This window comes from Nuphar pumila, chromosome 16, assembly GCF_984573655.1.
Source record: "Nuphar pumila chromosome 16, dmNupPumi1.hap1.1, whole genome shotgun sequence".
In the NCBI taxonomy this organism is placed as follows: Eukaryota; Viridiplantae; Streptophyta; class Magnoliopsida; order Nymphaeales; family Nymphaeaceae; genus Nuphar; species Nuphar pumila.
Window position 1 is genome coordinate 5,228,850 of NC_143264.1, and position 22,421 is coordinate 5,251,270.

General features: G+C 38.2%; 1 long non-coding RNA gene across 1 annotated transcript in view; it reads left to right on the forward strand.

Annotated features, from left to right (window-relative positions):
- LOC149812765 (uncharacterized) overlaps window positions 1–22,421 on the forward strand; it is a 31,137-nt gene that overhangs the window by 1,705 nt on the left and 7,011 nt on the right. The gene's annotated exons all lie outside the window — the stretch shown is intronic.

The window sequence follows — 22,421 nt, forward strand, 5'->3', positions numbered from 1 at the left end:
GCAATTGATTTTAAAACCTTTAAAAAATCTTATTTATGCATCAAAATTGGATGATTCAAGAGAAGATTCTTATAAAACCAATCCCCTAGATTACACTTGTATGGTTGAATTCAAGAGAACACGGTTCACACATTAATTAATTCTTATATTTTCCGTTATATTCTAGTCACACACACACACACATATATATATTCACTAGAATGTGAGAACTATAAATATGGGCATTTTCAACACTTTTTTTGCAAATACAACCATGTGGATGTACTTGGTATGGTGAGTTTGCTAGGAATCAACCATTGGATTGTGTATTTTTGATGAATAAATGCAATTTTTGAATGCTTGAATACCTATGAAGATTATGAGTCATTAATTTTAAAGCCTTAAAAATTCTTGTTTATGCATCAAAATCAGATCATTCAAGAGTGGGTTCTTATAAAACCAAACATGTAAGTCACATCCGAACAGTTAGATTCAAGAGAAAAGAACAAAAAATCTATAAAAATCGCAGTTAGCACATTAGTTATCATACTCTAGTGATTATATATATATATATATATATATATATATATATATATATATATATATATATATAACTGAACATATAGGCCCCATTTCTTGTTTTGCCCTGTAGGTTTTAAGTGTTTTGTGACAGATCTGAACCGTTAGATGTGTTTAGCATACTCGATTTAGTGGGAATCAGAACCTTGATCATGTCTTTTCAACTAAACAACATATTTTCCTGAGCGAGAAAAAAAATGCTACATTCATAACCATTGATTTTGGATCACCAAAAAACCATGTATACAAGTCTGATTTCGGTGAACCAAAAAACCATATATATAATAATAATAATAATAATAATAATAATAATAAAATTTTATAACAAAACATACATTTTTTTCATGATAAATAGTTGTCTAAAAGGTAAATGTCACATTTAAATCATGATATTTATGTTTTGCGAAAAAAACATGATATTTAGAAAATATCGCGAGAAATTACCGTTTTTAACTTTCAAGTAATTTCTCATGATATTATCGTGAGATTTTTCATAAATCTCACGATATTTGTCACTATGCTCGGAATGTCGAACTCTTAACAACCTTTAACTTGAATGCCTTAAGTTGCACACATGATTTTACCTCATTAATAAAATCCCATAAACTAGATTTATGATCATGTTTGCAGGTCACATATTCTGTCTCATGATCGAATATAAACTAAATGGAACCAAGTCCAAACAAGCTCCTTTTATTTGTACCTTGATCTTAGCCGAATCATAACCACTTTCAATTACTGTTTTTGCACTCAAATTTTATGTATTTCTTAGTGAGTTTGGTCATCAAAGCTGCCAACATTGAAAACCTTTTGATGAATGATCGATAATACCCAACCAATCCCAAGAAACTTTCTCTATAGATTCTTGGGTCTAGACCAATTGGTGATTGTTTCAATCTTTACAAGTCCCACCATAATTCTATCTTTGAATATAATATGACTGAAGAATGACACGTGTTATAATCAAAATGTATAATTTGAAAACTTGGCGTACAACTGATGTTCTCCAAGTGTCTGCAAACCTATCCCCAGGTGTTCCTCATGTTGCTCATTTGTGGTTGAATAAATAATAATATCATCCACAAATACTTTGATGAACTTGTTCAAATATGGTCTAAATACTCTACTCATCAGATCTATGAATGTTGTTAGTGCATTAATCAACTCAAAGGGTATGACTAAAAACTCATAATGGTCATACCTTAACCGAAAAGTTGTCTTACCCATATTTTCTTCTTTAATTCTTAGTTGTTGGTAACCTAAATGCAAATCTAACTTCGAGAAATATGTTGTTTCTTGCAATTGGTTGAACCTGTGACAACGATATTTATTCTTAATAGTTATTGCATTTAAATGTTGATAATCAATGTGCATATGCAGTGATCCGCCCTTCTTCTTGACAGACAAAATTGGAGCACCCCATAAAACCTCTTTCTAACAATTCTTGTAGTTTTTCCTTAAGTTTCTTTAGTTTTGTGGGTCTCATCCGATAAGGAGCCTTAGTGTTGTTTTCAGAACAAGGTTGATCTAGAAGTCAATCTCTTGATTAGGAGGAAGACTTGACAGCTCTTCAGAAAAAACATTCGCATATTCTCGTACTATCTCCATGTCTACCACAGTGAGGTCATCTCTCCTCTCAGTTTTCATGTAGGCCAAAAATCCAATGCATCATTCTTAAATATATTTGTTGGCCTTCAGACATTAGATGGTTGTTGGTCTGACTAATTTCTTTATATCCTAAAATATAAAGGTTAAAGTCTTAGGATTTTGAAAACTAACATGCTTCCTTCTGCAGTCTATAGTGTCATGATGATTAAATAACCAATCAATGCCTAAAATTACATATATACCTCTGAATTTTAATTATAAAAGGTTTACAGGTAACTCATGTTCATCTATATATACAACACAGTTCTCATATATGATGTTTACCATAATAGATTTTCCTATAGGTGTTTATCAAATATATGATATCTAACTATGAAGGTATAACTGGTAATAATTTTGCAAAAGATGGGGTGATGAAACTGTGTGGCTCTAAAACCGTACATGAGCTAAAACTTCTAAAACAGAATGTGTATATTTCATCACATCATGACTGGCAAGGGATTCTTGGAGTGTGGCCACATACACATGGCTAGAAACTGAACCGAGCCCACCCTAGCTCGGCTCAATCGAAGCCAAACCACTTTTGTTTGACAGTTTTGCCGAGGCTCGCCTACCTCGTCGCCACTTTTGTCGGACCAAGACTTGGCCCAAGCCAAGAGCCACCTTATTGGTTCTTCTTCTGCAAGTTGTCATCACCTCTTATCGTAGTTTGTCATCACCTCATTTCGCATGCCCTTATAAGCGATACTACATCTCACACGTATCACACATACCTCCAACACAAATATCCAAGCACGAGCAAGCATTCACCAATGTTCAAATTCACCAAAGAATCACACGTATTTTAAAGTAAAAAACTATGTATGATGATCATATTTGTATGGTCTGAATATATGTACTTTATCTATGTTAATATATATATTTACGAGTATATAATTTATTTATGTACACATAATTTGATTTATGTACACATAATTTGATTTATGTATGCATGTTTTATTTACTTACACATATTTACATTTATGAGCACATGATTTATTTACGTACAAATAATTTGATTTGTGTACGCATACTTTATTACTGACGCATATTTACATTTATGCATGAATATTTTATTTATAAATGCATGTTCGTATCTCGATTTACAAATGCATGTTTTGTATGTTGATTTTGTAATTTCTTTTACGTATGCATGTTTACATTTCGTAGGCATTATGAATAAAATATGATATTTATATCTGCATGCATTGGATATTTTATGTTCATATGCGTTGAATATATTTATGTTCACATGTGTTACATTTACATGTATTGGACATTTTATGAATGTTAGACTTTACGAAACATTAACTATGCATGTTTCAAATTTTAGGTTGTTTAAAAAATGAGTTTTGATGCATATATGATTCATAAATATTTTGACTGTGAAAATGCAGTACTTTGATTGTGTAGACTTTAGTTGCACGTATATAAAATTCTCTTATATGCATCTGAGGAAAATTTGGGTTACCTCAACTTGAGATTTGGGTATTGTTTACGTTGTATGCCAGATTTGATTGTAGTAATTTTCCAAAATACCCTTTTTTGGTTTTCAAATGTGAAGGTGTTGATCTTTTTTAAAAACCTGATTAATTAATATTATTATTGTACTATAAGATATAATTGACATGCCTGTATACTTGTAAACTTATAGATGAATTGAGGTTTTGACAACCCATAAGGTGCAAAACTGCACCAAGTTATGCAAAACCCATGTACACTTAATCGCCTTCACAGACAAGATGCCAGATCGGTTTAAAATCACATGAGCATATTGAATGAGTTATGATAATACACAAACATGAAAACTTACTCAGAATGGGTAGATGATACTGGTATGAGGCATATACAAATATTTTAAATCTTAAGAAGACCTAATAATCCATTCATATCTTTATACTTACCTTGGAGGGGGTAAGTGGTACAAACTCTGATGGACACTATTATTAATTACCATGCTTTTGAGTGACAATGACTCAACGTTCCCAGTCATCGGAGTTAGGGGCCCGGATCTACCGCAAGTTTGTCCTAGGTTGATACTTTTTCATAACTTGTGAAGAAGGCATATGCTGCATCTTTACTATTATATACACCTTTAGAGGATTCTCTCACAATTATTACACTGTCGCCTTTGGGTATCGTTTTAGCTAGTCAAATGAGGTATTAAAATGCATAGAATAATAAACCTTTGTGTGGTCTCAGTCTGACTGATTTGTTTTTCTTCTGTGAGTACCTACAGAGAGAGTAATTATTGAAACAAAGATCTTAAATTCACATAGTTACGTGAATGAAACATATGCCTTGTTAATATGAATTATTTTTTACTAATGACATTTATATATGCACATGTTTGAGATTTGTAAGTTTTATGACAATTATTGATACCTACCATGATTTTATTAAATACATGATTGTTCATCGTATATGTACTAGTTCTTTACAAATATGTGACATTGTTGTACCTACCAGATTTAATATAGCCTGCCATCTTATTATTTCAGGTGATGAGTAGATTGTTGTTACAGGCAATGACGAGATAACACAGTTTAGTCAAAGAACAATTCTGCTTAGTTTTGTTTCCTAGATGTGTTTGACATTTTGAAATATTACTTGTTAAATAATATTTTATTTTCATGTTTTGGAATGAAATGTCTTGAAATTTTTGTTTTCTTCATTTTTAAATCTGTGAGTGTGAAAACAAACCCTGATCCAATAAAACTGGGATCCAATATTCTTTATCATCTACTTCTATGTAACCTACCCAAAGTTCACTAACTTAGATCTTTTCAAACAATTTTTTGTTGTACTTTTTGTATTAACTCTGAAAATGATCAATTACAAGTCTTTAAATAATTTTTTTATTTTTTCAAGTTAAAATTTTTGGGATGTTACAAAAATACCACTCGAGATCAGATAATACAGAAAAAATAATGAAGTTTCTTTTCTCATGAGAAAAAATAACTAAGGCAAAACAAACAGAAAAGGAATAAATAGCAGTTAGATAATTAATAATACCATACACGTAAAAAGGCTATATAATGCATGGGATCTTATATAAACACTGCCTCCAAACAAACCAAAGTAAATGAGAAAAGTAAAGCAATAAAGCAACCAAACATAGAAAATATGCACATGAGCTTATCATTATTAGAACAACATTAAACAAAAGGAAAAAAGGCAAAAAAGAGTATCTCTGCACACCATGAATGGTGAATAAGGAATCTTGACATAATAGATTAAGTGAAAAAAAATACATAAAGGATAAATGTGTAACTTTTTTTATCTATATTTTCCAAGGAATGGTGAGTTCTTGGCTATTGTCTGACAAATACTTGGCCCATTTTATTGATGTGTATAAACTTAGCTAGTTCTTAATTTGATAGAACTAGCAACTATGTCTACAACAAACCACAGTTTCTAGGTCTCTTCTATATCAACTCTTAGCCTTGAGAGGTGCACAATTTCAGTAGAAGTTAATGAATGCCAGTTTGCTAAGCCATCGACTTGAGTCCTCACTCCCATCCTCTGAAGAAATTGCATTGTGTTTCTGTTGTCGAGATTAGAAACACACTTGAGAAATCCAAATACTTGGAGGGCATAATGCATGATGTGAGCAAAAAAATAAATATCCTTCCAAGATCATATCCTAGTTGCATGATCAATACAAAAGCATCATATTATTGGAAAATTAGAAACTTAGATATTGCAATCTCAAGAATAGTGGATTTCATGCATGCTAATAGATCTGGATTTACCTTTATTAACTCATGAACTTTGAAAAATGGTGGGATCAAAAACACAAATTCAAACTCAATAAATTCTGAATCTGCAAATCAAAATGGGAACAAACCTCTAAAGAAAGTTGTTCACAAAACAAAATCATAATATTTTAGGGTGGATCCTATGAGTTAATTGAACCAGGAACCAAGCCATTTATGCAATTCCAAGAGGAAACACTTGGTGCCAACAATATTCAGAACTCCAGAAGAGTGACAACCATAGGGACCTCATCAAACACTTGTTCTCGAGTCCAGCAATATAGGACTTTGATGTAATACTCTGATTTAACATAAAAAACAATAGCATCCAAAAAAAGGCACCATTACAACTCACCCAACCAAAAAAACCCTAGAAACAAAGAAGGAGAAGAAGAAGAAGAAACCCTAGAAAGGGAGGAAGGGGGGAAGGGAGGTGGGTCGCAGGAATCGTCCCTAATCCGATCTGATCTCTGAGTCGGTAGAATCCCAAACTGTGCAAGATTAAAAAGGTGACTATGATTAAAAATAATCAATAATGAAACAATCCACAAAAACCCTAACCCAAATGAAGCAAAACCTAGATCATAAAAAAATAAAAAATAATTGAGCAAAAAAACAGAAAAAAAAGACAAAAAGAAAAATCTATGAGAAATCTTCATTGTCAGAATATGCTGACCTACTTCATGGGTTGCCTCCACCAGCTGCGAGGGGCAACTCTGCGCTTTCTTCCTCCTTGCCCTCTCATCTTCCTCCTTCATTTGAGCTTGATCAAAACCATAGCATGCAAACCAAAAATGATACTGAAAATCCAAATTAAACAATGAAAATGAATAAAGAAAACACGAAACAAGAAGAAAAAAATCCCTCGAAGAAGCATCCATGGCTTTGTTGCAAGCAACAAAGATGATCACCATACACCACAACGAGAAACTACACCCTAATCCATTGACAAAGCACCAAAGCCCTAATCGCAGACCTCATGATCAAACACACACAGAAGAAACACCGAAGAGAGGAGAGATATTCGGTGATAAACAAGTTAGGGTTTTGAATAAACGAGCATTTCATTCGATGTTGAAACTCCAAACCCTTTTTATAAAAAGGAGCCTGACAAGCCTTTTTTATAAATATCACTCTATACTGGCGAGATTATATGGCCGTTAGATATTGTTGTTAAAGATCAATAACAACATAATTGTCTTTGTTATAGAGTAAAATCCTATAACGGTGAGAGCCTGATATCGTCGTTGTTGATCTATAACAGTGAGATCTTTTGGCTGTTAAATATAATCATTAAAGTGTTTTAACGACAATATCTAATGGTTAGAGAATCTCGTCGTTATACATATGTTTTTAACAACAAGTTGTGTGCAGGAGTAAGGCATTCCATAAGATATTCAACTCATCGTTATTGATGAAGCTAATAACGACGAGATTCATGGTCGTAGTAGAGTAATAGGGATGAGATTCATGGCTCACCCTTATCGATCAAGCTAATAGCGAGGACAAAAATCTTACCATTATTGCTTAATCAATAGCAGCGAGATCATTTCTTGCTGGAAAAGAATCATCGCTATTGACCCTCATCCTTATAGTGAGGACTCAAACCATTCTAACACCAAACGTGGTTTCAAAGCTCAACCCAAATAAACTAGACCCTTCCTCAGTCGTATGACACTTTCTGTAAACTGTGTAAGTCACCAAAACACATTCTCTAAACCCCTCTCAAAGCCTTACCCTCTCCTAAACCCCAACCTATCCAGAATCTGTTTGTTGACAAAACTGAATTTTCATAAGTCTTGCAGAAGCTTTCTAGCCTAAACTGTTCATCGTTTAGACCTCAAACTTGGACCTAATCACCATTAGGATCTCTAGATCATACCTTTCAAAAATTAAGATTTTATCATATCTTTGTACAAAGGTATTGATTTTACAATCTAAGTCTACTTTATCAAAACCCAGACATGCCTGCAGAAAACCCTAAAAAATTGATGCAGAGCATCCAGAGGTTCAGAGTTTAGAAGCAAAGTTGGATCCCAATCCAACTCTCCAGACTCGATCTAGGCATCGATACCTGAGGCGATCTACCCACTTGAAAGACGTCCCTTGTCTTAGTGGATCCACAATTTAGTCGATGCTCGCCTTGATCCTTCGCTCGATTCCATTACGCTCTTCATGGAATTATATTTTGGACATTTTGTCCTCAACCTTTATTTTATGTAACTTTATTTTATTTTTAGGTGCCGGATTCTATGGATCCGGATAGTTCTAGCGCCTTATATGATTGTTTTGTGGCACTAGAGGGTGTATGGGGTATTCACGGTAGTTTTCTTTTTCTTTTTCAATTTAGAAACCCAATATCGTGAAGGGTTTTTGGATCAAAAGCACCATTTGGATCTTGGATCTTATCCAAGATCTAATTCAACCCCAAGCCATAGTTGGCGCCACTTTGGGCTGGACATCAATATCCCTCATTTGAATCTAGTTTTGACCATAGAAGGTCAAAAAGGCTGTTGGAGGGTAATGATGCTCTTTTTTTAAATGGAAGCCTCTAAGGGGTTAAGTGGGCGACAACTTGGAAAAGCCCACCCTCTCTTTTTGAGTGATTGGAGCTGAGAGGTAGCATCATCATTCCACCCTCCAGCAGGGCTTAAGAGTCTCGTGGTAGTCGACCATGGGCTGGTGGTTGTTTCTTTGAAAAAAAAAGGAAGAAAGAAGCTACAAGTTCTTTGTGAAAGAAGCTTGGGTTTGGGTTGAATACCCTTGTTGGTGTGAAGTTCGACTAGTGGCTGCCTATGGCTGCACTAGCTTGAGGGTGTTGGACATCTGCACAAGGGCATGAGACGGTGGTTGCTGCCCAACAACACTCCCTCTTGACCTTATCCGAATATTGCGTTTGGTTTTTCTAACTACTTGTTTTTTGTTGTTGTTGATTGCTAAGATTATTGCTTGTCGATTGCAAACTGAAAAAAAAGTTGATTGTTGACAATGAATTGAGTGTTTAGAAGCATTTTATATTATTGAATGTGATTTCTAGTTATATCTTGATTGTGAACATCGTGGTTTTATCTAACTCGGTTTCTGTCAAGAAACGAGTTACCCGATTTCAGAGTTGTCAGAGACGACTCCAAAGAATCGGTCGTATCTGTCTAGATACTGGTCTGATTCTGGTGTTTTTAGGTTTTCTGAAAATCCAAGACACAGACCCTCAACTTTACTGTTGAGGTCATGGCTTAATTCGACCATAAGGGTCCCAAAAATTTCCTATCAAGTAATCGGTCAGATAGAGCTTGTCAGCTTTTGTCCCATCCAGAATATTGTGAATAGTGTTTTATATTTTTGGGATTCCTCCCAATTCCCTCTATTAAAATTTGATTTGTTTGATTCTATGGAAAGCTAAGACATAACTATAAAACTTTTATGTTCAACTTCGTGGCTGAATCTTCATCTACATGTCTCAAAAATATCAATCTTTTTGCTGCTATCGAAAAGTTAGGAATTTAAAGCATGTGTAGATTTTTGAGTTTCTCAATTTCCTGATATTTCCTACATAACTTGTGAATCTGAAACTTGAATTAGTTAGTTGAAATACTATTGAACCTAGTTACTATTCTGAGTTTTACCTGATTCGTACATTTGCAAGTCTGAAATTCATGTTGATGTGAATGCATGTTACGGATCCCAGATTACAATTTATAACAAGTATCACCTACTGTGTCGAGAGTTCAAAAATTGGTAGGGGCTCGTAGAAAACTCATAAAAATCCAAGTCATAGCTTGTTAAAAAGGTCTGAATTTGACCTTTAGTTCATCTGTTGGAAGTTTTCACAAACTCCGCCATCTGAGGAGTCGAAACCCTCTTCGAACAGGCTATCCACTGAACCCGGAGAGTCTGTCACTGACTTACTACTAGTCTCAGTTTCGAGTTCGTGGAGCAAATACTTTTGATCTGAATCCGATGATCTCAGATTTGTTGGAAAGGCGTGCGAGTCACACACAACTTTCTTTTGGACCGCCTCTGTCGAAATAGAGTAAATGAGTCTCAAAAACTCTATTTTTCAGAGTCCTGTTCAAACTCACTCCCGTGAAACACTTCCTCATGTATCGAGATCCATTTGGATCTTGGATCGTAGGTCGGTACTTATCGAGTCCAAATCAAAAATCCTGCCCCTAAAGCCTATGCTACACATTGGATTGTGCAGAGGGATGACTCGATGATAATTGAACCTTGACTGCCCATCTAGCAGCCAAGCCCCACCCCACTACACCAACCCGTTTAGGGTTGAATGTTAGACGTTGTCATCCGAGCAATCAACATCTAGTTACCACTTTCAACGGGTCAGGTTTGGTTCAGACTTAGGTATAATCAGACTTGGACCAGATTTTTGGGTATTGTATCAAGTCCGGACCCGAGTCTAATCGGGTCTACTATAAGAAAAATCATACTTGGACCCACCCGATAAAAACTACATGAATCAGACCCATACCATACCCGATAAGATAATAGTTTTTATCATTTTTACATTGAAAAGTTACAAGTCTTAATCAGAACTCGGGTCGAGCTTGGTATAAAATTTCACAAACTATACCCGGATTCATATATTAATCAAACCTGGACCCCAGTCTTAATAGGATCTTCTTATTTGTCACCATACCTGGACCCTATAGGGTTTGGTCCGGGTAAGCCAAACCCATTGACACCCGTACTTACAGCAACATGGCCGGGTCATTTAACGAAGACGATTATAAAAAATGAAAATGGTGTTCATTATTTTTTTTAAAAATAGTGGATAAATGATGTGAGATATATGGTCAAGTATTTGGTAAGAATAAGAAATGTGGAAGAAGCACAAGTTAGTAGTGCTGGGTTCTGCTAAAAAGAGGAAGAAGAACAGGGTAGGAGAGCTGTGGAGGCCGAGATGGCTCGAATAGCTGTCGAATTCTTGATCAACAAGATGGGATCACTGTTGATGGGAGAGGTGGATTCCCTGAGAGGAGTAAGAAGCGAAGTAGCAGAGATGAAGATGGAGTTGGAGAGCATGAGATCCTTCCTAAAGGATGTGGATGGAAGGAAGGATGGCGAAGAAGGGGTCAGCACATGGGTTAAGCAAGTGAGAGATGCTGCATATGATATCGAGGATGTTCTTGATGAATTCATGGTTCGAACGGGAAGGCACAATGAAGACGCTTCTGCAAGTCTTCTCCAAAAGATCATCGGGCCTGCCAAGCGTTTCAAGGCCTGTCATGATCTTGCTTATGAGGTGCAATCTATCAGGAAAAGAATTGATTCTCTTTGTAAAAGAAAAGAATGGCATCAGCTCACCAGAACGGATGAAGGGTCGTCGTGTTCTCATCTGATCAGTGCTTCTGCTGGAAGATTGCAAGCAAACACTGAATCATGCTTCGCCGAAGAGGCATGTGTGGTGGGGATCGATGAAGACATTGAGAAACTGATAATGTGGTTAACAGAGGGGGATTTAGGACTAAATCCAGTTTCTCTTGTGGGGATGGGAGGGTCTGGGAAGACGACCCTTGCCAGGAAAGTCTATAACAGCCAAAGGGTGCAGAGGCACTTCGACTGTTATGCTTGGATTTCTGTGTCTCAGTCGTTTAACGTTGACAATCTTTTGATATCCTCCATGAAAGGTTTCTGCAAGTCAAGGAACGAGGCGGCTCCGGACGGCATGGAGAAGATGGATAAGATGAGCCTCGGGGAAGAGCTCTACAAGTATTTGCAGAACAAAAGGTATCTTCTTTTGTTAGATGATGTATGGACTGGTAGCATTTTACGATCTATCAATTTCGCATTGCCAAAGAATAGTTGTGGAAGTAGGATCATGATCACAAGCCATGTAAAGAACATTGCTTCACCGATAGAGGTTGAAACCGAAAAGTCAGCCCTTGTCCACTGTGTACAACCCCTTCCCCATGAAAAGGCAATGATCCTGTTCTGTAACAAGGCATTTCGAGACCACCCTAACAGAACCTGCCCTCCACATCTTACCAAAGTATGCCATTGTTTGGTGAACAAGTGTGATGGCTTGCCACTTGCTATTGTAGCGTTGGGAGGTGCTATGTCCTATAAGGAGAGGTCACAATATGAATGGAGAAGGGTTTACAATAGCCTTCGTTATGAGTTGAGTAATGATCCTTTTCTTTGTAGGGTAAGCACAATCCTCTCATTGGGTTACCATGAGTTACCCTTTCACCTTAAGTTTTGCTTCTTGTATTGCGGCATATTTCCCGGAGATCATCTAATCACAGTAAATAGGCTCATCAGGTTATGGATAGCAGAGGGCTTCATAGAACACAGGCAAGGTATGACGCTAGAGGAGGTAGGGAAGCATTACCTTATGGAGCTCATAGATAGAAGCTTGCTCCAGGTTGTAGAGAGAAATAACAGAAGAGGAGTAAAGGCATGCCGGGTACATGATCTTCTTCGGGAAGTAATTGTATCTATGTGCGAGAAAGAGGGCTTTTGCAGTTGTTTACAAAAGAAAGATGCAAGGGTTGATGAAAGAATTAGACGTTTGTCACTCCACAACATCACTTTCAAAGACATTTCTTTAAGCAAGAAAGTTGTGTTGTATCTTCGCTCCTTTCTCACATTTGATACAAACATGATCCCTTCTTTCATCTCTAGCATATGCTCAGATTTTAAATTAATAAGGGTATTGGACCTCCAAGGTGTCTCCCTTGAAGAGCTACCTAGTGCATTGGGTGATTTGTTTCATTTGAGGTATCTGAATTTGAGGGAAACAAATATCAAGCATCTTCCAAGCTCGCTAGGGAAGCTGCAGAACCTGCAAACATTGGATATCCTATATGGTCAAATCAAAGAACTACCAAATGAAATATCAAAACTGAAAAGCCTGCGCTATGTATGCACTTTCCCTCTTATTATGGATCCTTTTTTTATCGACCAATTCTTAGGATGTGAAATGCCAAAGGGAATATGTGACTTACAAGATCTGCAAAAACTGTCGGGCTTAAATTCTACTTTTGAGATAGCTGAAGCAATTGGTAAGTTGACCCAGCTTAAAAATCTTGCAATATTAAAGGTGAGGAGAGAACAGGGGAGAGACCTCTGTGCCTCCATTGCAAGGATGAAAGAGCTGCGTGTACTTCGCATATCTTCTGTTGATGAGGAAGAACCTCTCAAATTGGAATTCTTATCAGATCCCCCACCTCTTCTTGAAGACATCCAATTGTTTGGGCGTCTGGAGCAGTTGCCATTCTGGATCAACTACCTCTTCAATCTCTTGAGGCTAGACTTGTACCTTTCAAGACTAAGCCAAGATCCATTCTTGTTACTCCAATCCTTGCCAAATTTGGTGTGGCTTTATCTCGACAAGGCCTACGATGGGAAAGAATTGCATTGTAATGCTGGGGGTTTTCCTAAGCTGAAGGACCTTTACATTAAAAATCTTGCAACTTTGCAAAGTTTGTCTATAGAGGAGACTGCATTGCCAAGTCTGCAAAGGCTGACAATCGAGCACTGCAAGAAGATGAAGAGTGTGCCTTTTGGGATTCAGCACCTAACAACACTCCAAAAGTTGTATTTGTGGAAGATGCCTTTGGAGCTGATAGAAAGCATTGAAAAGGAGAGAGGTGAAGATCGTTCCAAGGTCCAACACATTGTTGAAATCAGCATCATACATGCAGTCGGTGGGATTTTTTACGGACAACGGATTTAATGATGATTCTGCATCACATATAGAATATAAAGCTCCATTACAGGTATGATGAAGTCTTCCAAATGAAATCCTCTTCAACCAGTTCAAGTTTCTTTTCCTGTTTGTGAAAGAAGTGCAACAAAATGTGTTGGTTTTTATCTAATCTACTTTGATGGTAAGTTTTCCCTTTACAGGAACATTAAGATGAATCTCCTGTCTAAAATCACTATGGAAATTCATTTACATCACGAATATTCACTCAGATCTGGCGTATTCCTACAGCAGCCATGCCATTGTCACGTCTTTCATGTAAATGGTTGCTTACTCTTTCCCTTTGTGAATGAAGGTTGTTTTTTTTGGAAGCTGTTGCAGCGACACAAGTCTATTACTTTTCGTTTTAGTTTCTCTTCTAAGAAGTGGCTCTGAAATATTGAAAGCAATGTTGGGTCCAGCCCTATCCCTCATTAATGGTATGGGGAAGTGGATTAGTCACCCACTTGTCATTAATGTAGAAGAAGTTGAAGGGTTAGCCCTATCCCCTCATTTAATGATGTGGGGAAGTGGAATAGCCACCTAACTCTCATTAATGCAGGAAGTTGAAGAGTTAAAACCTCTTCGGTTTCTGGAATGAGTCTAGAAGGCTCACTTCTAGGAGGTTCATATCTAGAAGACTCTATGCCATCTATAAATAAGGGTGTAGAGGTTGTGTGCAAGATGAGAAGGGTAGAGTGGTTGTGTGCAGTGTGCAGAGAGAGAAAGAGTAAGAGAGAGAGAGTAGAAAGAAGTAAAGGAAGAAGGAAGAAGGTTCGTCACCACGCATTGATCCTCAGAGAGAGGTGTTGGTTGTGGTGTGGGCTTTGACTCGGGTTGTGCACCCGAGAGGTAATCTTGTATTCATTTCTTCCTGTCATTTCTTTGTTGTTATTATCTTTAGCTTTGGGCAAGCTATTGGACGTTGTACTCTCTACTTTCATTATAGTGGATTATTCTCTACGTGCCCCGTGGATGTAGGTCGTGTTGACCGAACCACGTAAACCCTTGTGTTGTGATTTGATTGTGCCTTTGTTAGATCCTATATTGCTTCCGCATATTTTTGTTATCTTAATTTCTCTACAAGTGGTATCAAAGTTGGTTTGTGGAAAATCATGTCTTCTAAATCAGTTAGCTCTAAGTTTGAGGTGGAGAGGTTTGATGGCAAATGAAACTTTTCCTTATGGCAAAGAAGGGTGAAAGCTCTACTTGCACAGCAAGGGTTGCACAAGGCTCTTGTCGGGAAGGCGAATAAGCCAGAAAGCATGACCGTTGATGAATGAGATGATCTTGACTTGAGGGCTGCTGGTGTGATTGAGTTGTGTCTATCAGATGAAGTCATGTGTAACGTAATGGAAGAGAGGACAGCAGCGGGATTGTGGTTGCGGCTAGAGAGCCTCTACATGACCAAGAACTTGTCCAACAAGTTACACCTCAAGAAACAACTTTATAGTCTTCGTATGAAGGAAGGTACTCCCATTCTTGACCATCTTAGTGTGTTTAATAAGATTATTGCTGGTCTGTTTAGTCTGGATGTTAAACTTGAAGATGAGGATAAAGCTTTGTTGTTACTAACCTCATTGTCACCATCTTATGAGCATCTTGTGACAACCATAATTTATGAAAAAGAAACATTGGATATGGAAGAGGTCACAAGTACGCTCATTTCCAATGAAATTAGGAGAAGACCATCACCGAATGAGGATTCTGGTGAAGGATTGATGGTGAGTTCATCCAAAGGCAGAGGTCGGTCAAAGGACAGGAAAAATGACCGCAGATATAGGAGCAAGTCCAGGTCAAGGAAAGACATCACTTGCTACAATTGTGGAAAGAAAGGGCACTTCCAGAATCAGTGCAAAGAGCCAAAGAAAAATCAGAAAAAAGGGAAAGAGACAGAATCATCAGAAACTAAAGAAGATACCACAACCACAGTTGAAGGTGAGCTTGTGATTTTGTCTACTACTAATGATCCATGTATCTGTGTATGTCAGGATACAGATTGGGTCATAGACACAGGAGCCTCGTACCATGCCACACCATAGAGAGAATATTTCAGTACATACAGGACCGGTAATTTTGGTGTTGTCCAAATGAGAAACACAGGAACGTTAGAAATTGTAGGTATTGGAGATATTCATCTCCAGACCAATCTTGGGTACATGTTGGTGCTCAAGGATGTCAGACATGTTCCAGACTTGAGGTTGAATTTGCTTTCAGTAGGAAAGCTTGATGAAGATGGCAGAAACAGTGTTTTTAGCCAAGGACAATGGAAACTCAGCAGCGGGTCATTGGTTCAGGCCAGAGGAAAGAGATGTACTCTTTACAAGATGCAAGGCAAGGTATGTAAGGGACAGTTGAATACAACTGAGGACTCTTCTATTGATTTGTGGCACAGTCGATTAGGCCACATGAGTGAGAAGGGCTTGCAGATTCTTGCTAAGAGGGAGCAACTCCCAGAGTTAAAAGGTACACGTCTAAACCCGTGTGTTCATTGCTTAGCTGGTAAGCAACATAGAGTATCCTTTGTTAGAAATGCCTTTCATAGAAAATCTCACATTCTGGAGCGAGTTTATACTGATGTTTGTGGTCCTCTGAGAACAAAAACTGTTAATGGTTTTACTGATGTGAAAACTTTCAGTGGTGCACTCTATTTTGTTACTTTTATAGATGACTTCTCCAGGAAGGTTTGGGCATACCCTCTGAAAACCAAGGATCAGGTTCTTGATGTATTCAAGCAATTTCATGTCATGGTTGAGCGAGAAACAGGAAAACAACTGAAATGCATCAGGTCAGATAATGGTGGCGAGTACACAGGTCCATTCCATGAATATTGTAAAATTCATGGAATTCGCCATGAGTTGACAGTTCCAGGTACCCCACAACACAATGCAATTGCAGAAAGGATGAATCGTACAATTGCAGAAAGAATCAGGTGTATGCTTGCACAATCTAAGTTGCCAAAGAAATTCTGGGGCGAGGCCTTAAGGACAACAGTTGATGTGATCAACTTGTCTCCTGCTCATGCCTTAGCAAATGATGTTGCAGATAAGGTATGGTCAGGAAAAGATGTGTCTTACAAGCACTTGAGGGTATTTGGATGCAGGGCATTTGCACATATCCCCAAGGAGAAGAGGTCCAAGCTTGATGATAAGACGAGACAATGCATTTTTCTGGGATATGGTGATGCCGAATTCGGCTACAGGCTATGGGATCCAGAGAAGCAGAAGGTATTCAGATCCAAAGACGTGGTATTCTTTGAAGACCAGACACTTGAAGATATCAAGAAAGAGGTGTCAATTCAGACTTCTGCAGGTGGATCTATCCACTTAGATCCAGTTACTCCTCCAGTGGCACAAGTTGAAGGAAGAACAGTGCAGGAAGATGATGCAGAGGCGGATGTTGATTTTCCCGCAGGCCATGTTGAGCAGGAAGAAGTTAGAGAACAACCTCTTCCAGAACCCCAATTGAGAAGATCTTCCAGAGAGTCACAACCTTCCAGAAGGTATTCTCCACATGAGTATGTGATGCTTACTGATGCAGGTGAACCAGAGAGTTACCAGGAAGCACAAGAGTGTGAGCAGAAAGAGCAATGGCTAATAGCTATGCACGATGAGATGGATGCATTGCAGAAGAACCACACTTATGATTTGGTGGAACTACCAGAAGGCAGAAAGGCCTTGAAGAACAAGTGGGTTTTTAGGTTGAAGACTCAAGAACAATGCTCTCAACCAAAGTACAAAGCTAGATTGGTTGTGAAAGGCTTTGGTCAAAAGCAAGGTATTGACTTTGATGAGATTTTCTCTCCTGTTGTTAAAATGTCTTCTATTCGTGTTGCTCTAGGTATTGCTGCTAGCCTGGACTTGGAGATTGAGCAGCTAGATGTGAAGACTGCTTTCCTCCATGGTGATTTGGAGGAGGAGATATACATGGAGCAACCAGAAGGCTTTAAAGTCAAAGGTAAAGAAAATCTTGTATGCAGGTTGAAAAAGAGCTTGTATGGGCTGAAGCAAGCTCCAAGACAGTGGTACAAGAAATTTGATTCATTTATGGCTGAAAATGGATACAATAGATCGACTGCAGATCATTGTGTTTACATAAAATGGTTCGGTGAGAATTTTATTATTCTCTTGTTATATGTTGATGATATGCTTATCCTTGGAAAAGATATGTCTATAATTGACAGGCTTAAGAAGGAACTGAGTAAGACCTTTGCAATGAAGGACATGGGGCCAGCAAAGGAAATATTGGGCATGCAGATCTCTCGTGATAGAAAAACCAAGAAGATATGGTTATCACAGGAGAAATACATCGAAAAGGTGTTGGACAGGTTCAATATGAACAATGCAAAGCCAGTTGATTCTCCTTTTGCAAGTCACTTTAAGCTGAACTTGGAGCAGAGTCCATCAAGTGACGAGGAGAAGGAGAAAATGAAGAAAGTTCCTTATGCTTCAGCAGTCGGAAGCTTGATGTACGCGATGGTATGTACAAGACCAGACATCGCATATGCAGTAGGTGTTGCTAGTAGATTCCTTGCAAATCCAGGAAAAGAGCATTGGGCAGCAGTAAAGTGGATCTTCAGATATCTCAAAGGGAGCTCCAAAGTTTGTTTAAGCTTTGGTGGTGGATCGCCTGTCTTGACAGGTTACACAGATGCAGATATGGCTGGAGATATTGATACGAGGAAGTCCACATCTGGTTTTGTACTCACTTTTGCAGGGGGAGCTGTGTCATGGCAGTCAAAATTGCAAAGGTGTATTGCTTTGTCTACTACTGAGGCAGAGTACATTGCTCTTACAGAAGCTTGCAAAGAGATGTTGTGGATGAAAAGATTCTTGATGGAGTTGGGTTTTGAGCAAGACAAGTACTTGGTGTACTGCGACAGTCAGAGTGCCATTCATCTCGCCAAGAACCCGAGTTTTCACTCAAAGTCAAAGCATATAGATATCAGGTACCATTGGATCCGAGATGTGTTTGAGAAAAATTTGCTTCATCTTGCAAAGATCTCCACAAATGATAATGGTGCAGATATGCTGACAAAGGCCTTACCGATGGAGAAACAAAATACATGTCGGCAACTGGACGGCATGAACTTCAATTGATTAGTTGAATTGAAGTATCCCCTAGGGCTGGAGGGGGAGATTGTTGGGTCCAGCCCTATCCCTCATTAATGGTATGGGGAAGTGGATTAGCCACCCACTTATCATTAATGTAGAAGAAGTTGAAGGGTTAGCCCTATCCCCTCATTTAATGATGTGGGGAAGTGGAATAGCCACCTAACTCTCATTAATGCAGGAAGTTGAAGAGTTAAAACCTCTTCGGTTTCTGGAATGAGTCTAGAAGGCTCATTTCTAGGAGGTTCATATCTAGAAGACTCTATGCCATCTATAAATAGGGGTGTAGAGGTTGTGTGCAAGATGAGAAGGGTAGAGTGGTTGTGTGCAGTGTGTAGAGAGAGAAAGAGTAAGAGAGAGAGAGTAGAAAAAAGTAAAGGAAGAAGGAAGAAGGTTCGTCACCACGCATTGATCCTCAAGGAGAGGTGTTGGTTGTGGTGTGGGCTTTGACTCGGGTTGTGCACCCGAGAGGTAATCTTGTATTCATTTCTTCCTGTCATTTCTTTGTTGTTATTATCTTTAGCTTTGGGCAAGCTATTGGACGTTGTACTCTCTACATTGTACTCTCTACTTTCATTATAGTGGATTATTCTCTCCGTGCCCCGTGGATGTAGGTCGTGTTGACCGAACCACGTAAACCCTTGTGTTGTGATTTGATTGTGCCTTTGTTAGATCCTATATTGTTTCCGCATATTTTTGTTATCTTAATTTCTCTACAAGCAAAACCAAATGTTTATTGAGCGTACTCACTGTCGTGCAAGAGGAGGTAAGCCAATATGTTTGCTTTGCCATGTGATTCTCGGTCGCCATCACAGAAGAATCGCAAGTAAAAACTGTGCTCTGTTATGAGCTGTTTTTCACAATGGTGGCAATTTCCTGCTGGGTATTGTAGATAGACTGCACATGTTTGTGTTTTATCAAGTGTGTGTGTGTGTGTGATTTAAGTGTTTGGGTATCTGAGTGTGTGTTGGTGCTTGTGCTTCACTGCTGAGGGATGGGTGCATGTGTGTCAGTGTGTGTATGTTTTTCCTCTTGCGGCTGGTATTGTCATCATGCCACTGTGTTCTGCTCCAAGGTTGGGATTGCAGAACAGAGGATGAATTCTTTCTGCGAGCATAAGGGCCTTCATAGTTTTGTCTCAGTTATGACTTGCTCAGAGACTTAGCTCAATCAACATCAATGCAACACCTGCATTTCCTGTATGAGAAGAAAGCCCTTAACCCAAGGAAGAGTTGTACATAACTCTGCAGCTTGACTGGAGATTCTAGTCCACTTTATGCTAACATGGTGACCGGGATCATGCGTTTTTTTTAAAGGCAAGCTCGGGTTAGGCAGACACCATTGGGTTTTGAACTTGATACGTCCCACCACAAGGAGAGGTGCCGCCCTAAGGTTGCCTTCATGGCGAACCTTAGTTAAACAAGCTGTATTAGAGCTTGCTTGTTTAAAAATATATATTTTTTCAATTAAAAATAATGGAAACTTAGACTTAAATCTACTACATATGCTGAAATTGGCTCATTTACAAAATAAATACGTTGTTTTGAAGGGGTAAGCAATAAGATTTTTGCTTGCAAACAAGACACGTCAAAAATCTATACTCTATGATAGAAAATATATGCATTGTAAACTATATTTGTTATCAGTTAACGAGCCTATACAAGTTTTACATCATCCATCAAAAGTCATCCAATCTTGTTGATTAAGAGTTCTACAACAATTCCGGCCATCATGGACTAGATCTCCTTTGCCCGCTTCTTGTTCCTCCTCACTTCATGCACTACCAAGTTGTCCTCCTATATTCATCTTCTCAATCATCATTTATTTACTTTTTATTACCTTTATTTATTACTTCATCACCATCAATATTTTAAGATTTTATTTTTAAATTATTTTAATTGGTTTGCCATGATTGTGGGCCCTTTCAGACACAGATGGGGCTTGTTTGATTTTTTAGATGAAAGTTTTAAGAATAGGAGCAGGTCAGAGTTGCCTTGGATGCCGTTCATCTTTAAAGATTAAGTTAGGAGGGCTCATTGTGAGCCGTTCACTTTAAACCATCCTGATGCCATCCATCTGAAGCATAAGAGGCATGGGGAAAATGGGTGGGACCCATCCAAGTAAGTGATGAGAATCACATGATTGGTTTGCATGCCATTCATCTTGAGATCGACGGTGTCCTAGGGACGTCTGACGGTAATACCGTTAGATCTCCCACTAACCTGATCCCGGGGAAGCAGATCAGGTCATGCTGAACATGAGCGTTTTTACTCATGCCAACATTGTGGCCATCCGATTTGCATTTTAAAAAGCTCAAAAGCCAACAAAACCACGTGGCATTCATCCAAAATGCAAACAGACGGCCACGATGTCGGCATGAGAGAGAAAAAATGCTCATGTTCAGCATGACCTGATCTGCTTCCGATCCCGGGAGCTGTTATGTGATTGGCTATGGCACTTAGCTATGTCACTTAACCGCTCCTTAGATCTCAACTCTCTGTATACGGTGGTATACGATACCAATACCCTATGTAATTAATATGCGTACATCATGAAAGGCCTTCGTTGTCTAATCTCTTTCTTTTGACTCAATTCAAAACCGGCTGGCTCGTTCTCTTTGTTCTTTTCTTCTTGGAGGTGAATATACTAAGAAGGAGACCGGAGCCGTGTTTGAATTGTCGTTATTTAAATAGAGAAACCCACGGCCTGGTAACAGGTAGAGAATAGATATACCACAGGAAGAGGAAACTCCGTGGCTAGTGTCCACTGGACCTATACTGCCCAGTTGGTTGTTTTTCGAATAGGTATTTTTATGTTTTGAGCCTGAATATGGCAGCATATAAAACTCCAGCTAAGGGGTGTCCGGGTTTGGTTTAGACCCAGACTTGATTCGAGATGTTGGTACCAAGGCCGAATCCAGGTTCAATCTAACCCACCATAAGAGAAACCATACCCGGATTTTATAAGAATTACATGAACCAGACCCGATAATTTTATATTTTTTATCTTTTTTACATTGAAAAATTATGGATCTTAGTCAGAACTCAAGTCAGGCCGGTCTGGTATGAAAGTTCACAAACCATACCCAGCTCCATATATTAATCGGGGCTCTGACCCGAATTCTATTTGAACCTTCTTATTTATCACTCTATAGGGTTTGGTACGGGTCAAACCCGACCCATTGATACCCCTACATTTAGAGTACGTGTCATGGATGACACTAGTTGGACGCACTATAAGACGATGGCATGAATGTGTGAACCATTATTTTAATATTTTTTTACAATTTTTATTACTTTTAAATGAAAAATGCACTTATTGAAAAAAATTTGAAGAAAGACCGTCTTTTTTTACTTACTTTTCCAAAAATTTCAAACTCACATGTGAACGCCCTCATCTTTGGGTCATATATAGCTGCTCAAGGCCCACCTTATTTTATATATATATATATATATACTTAGTGTCAACGGTTCTGGTTTGGTTCTGATCCATATGAAACCAGACCTGCCTTCTATTTTTGGGTATGATGTCGGATCCAAATCTGATTCTACTTGGACTCAACATAAGAGAAACCATACTCGTTACCGATAACAACTACTTGAATCAGACACATGTCATACTCAGTAAAATAATAATTTTTTT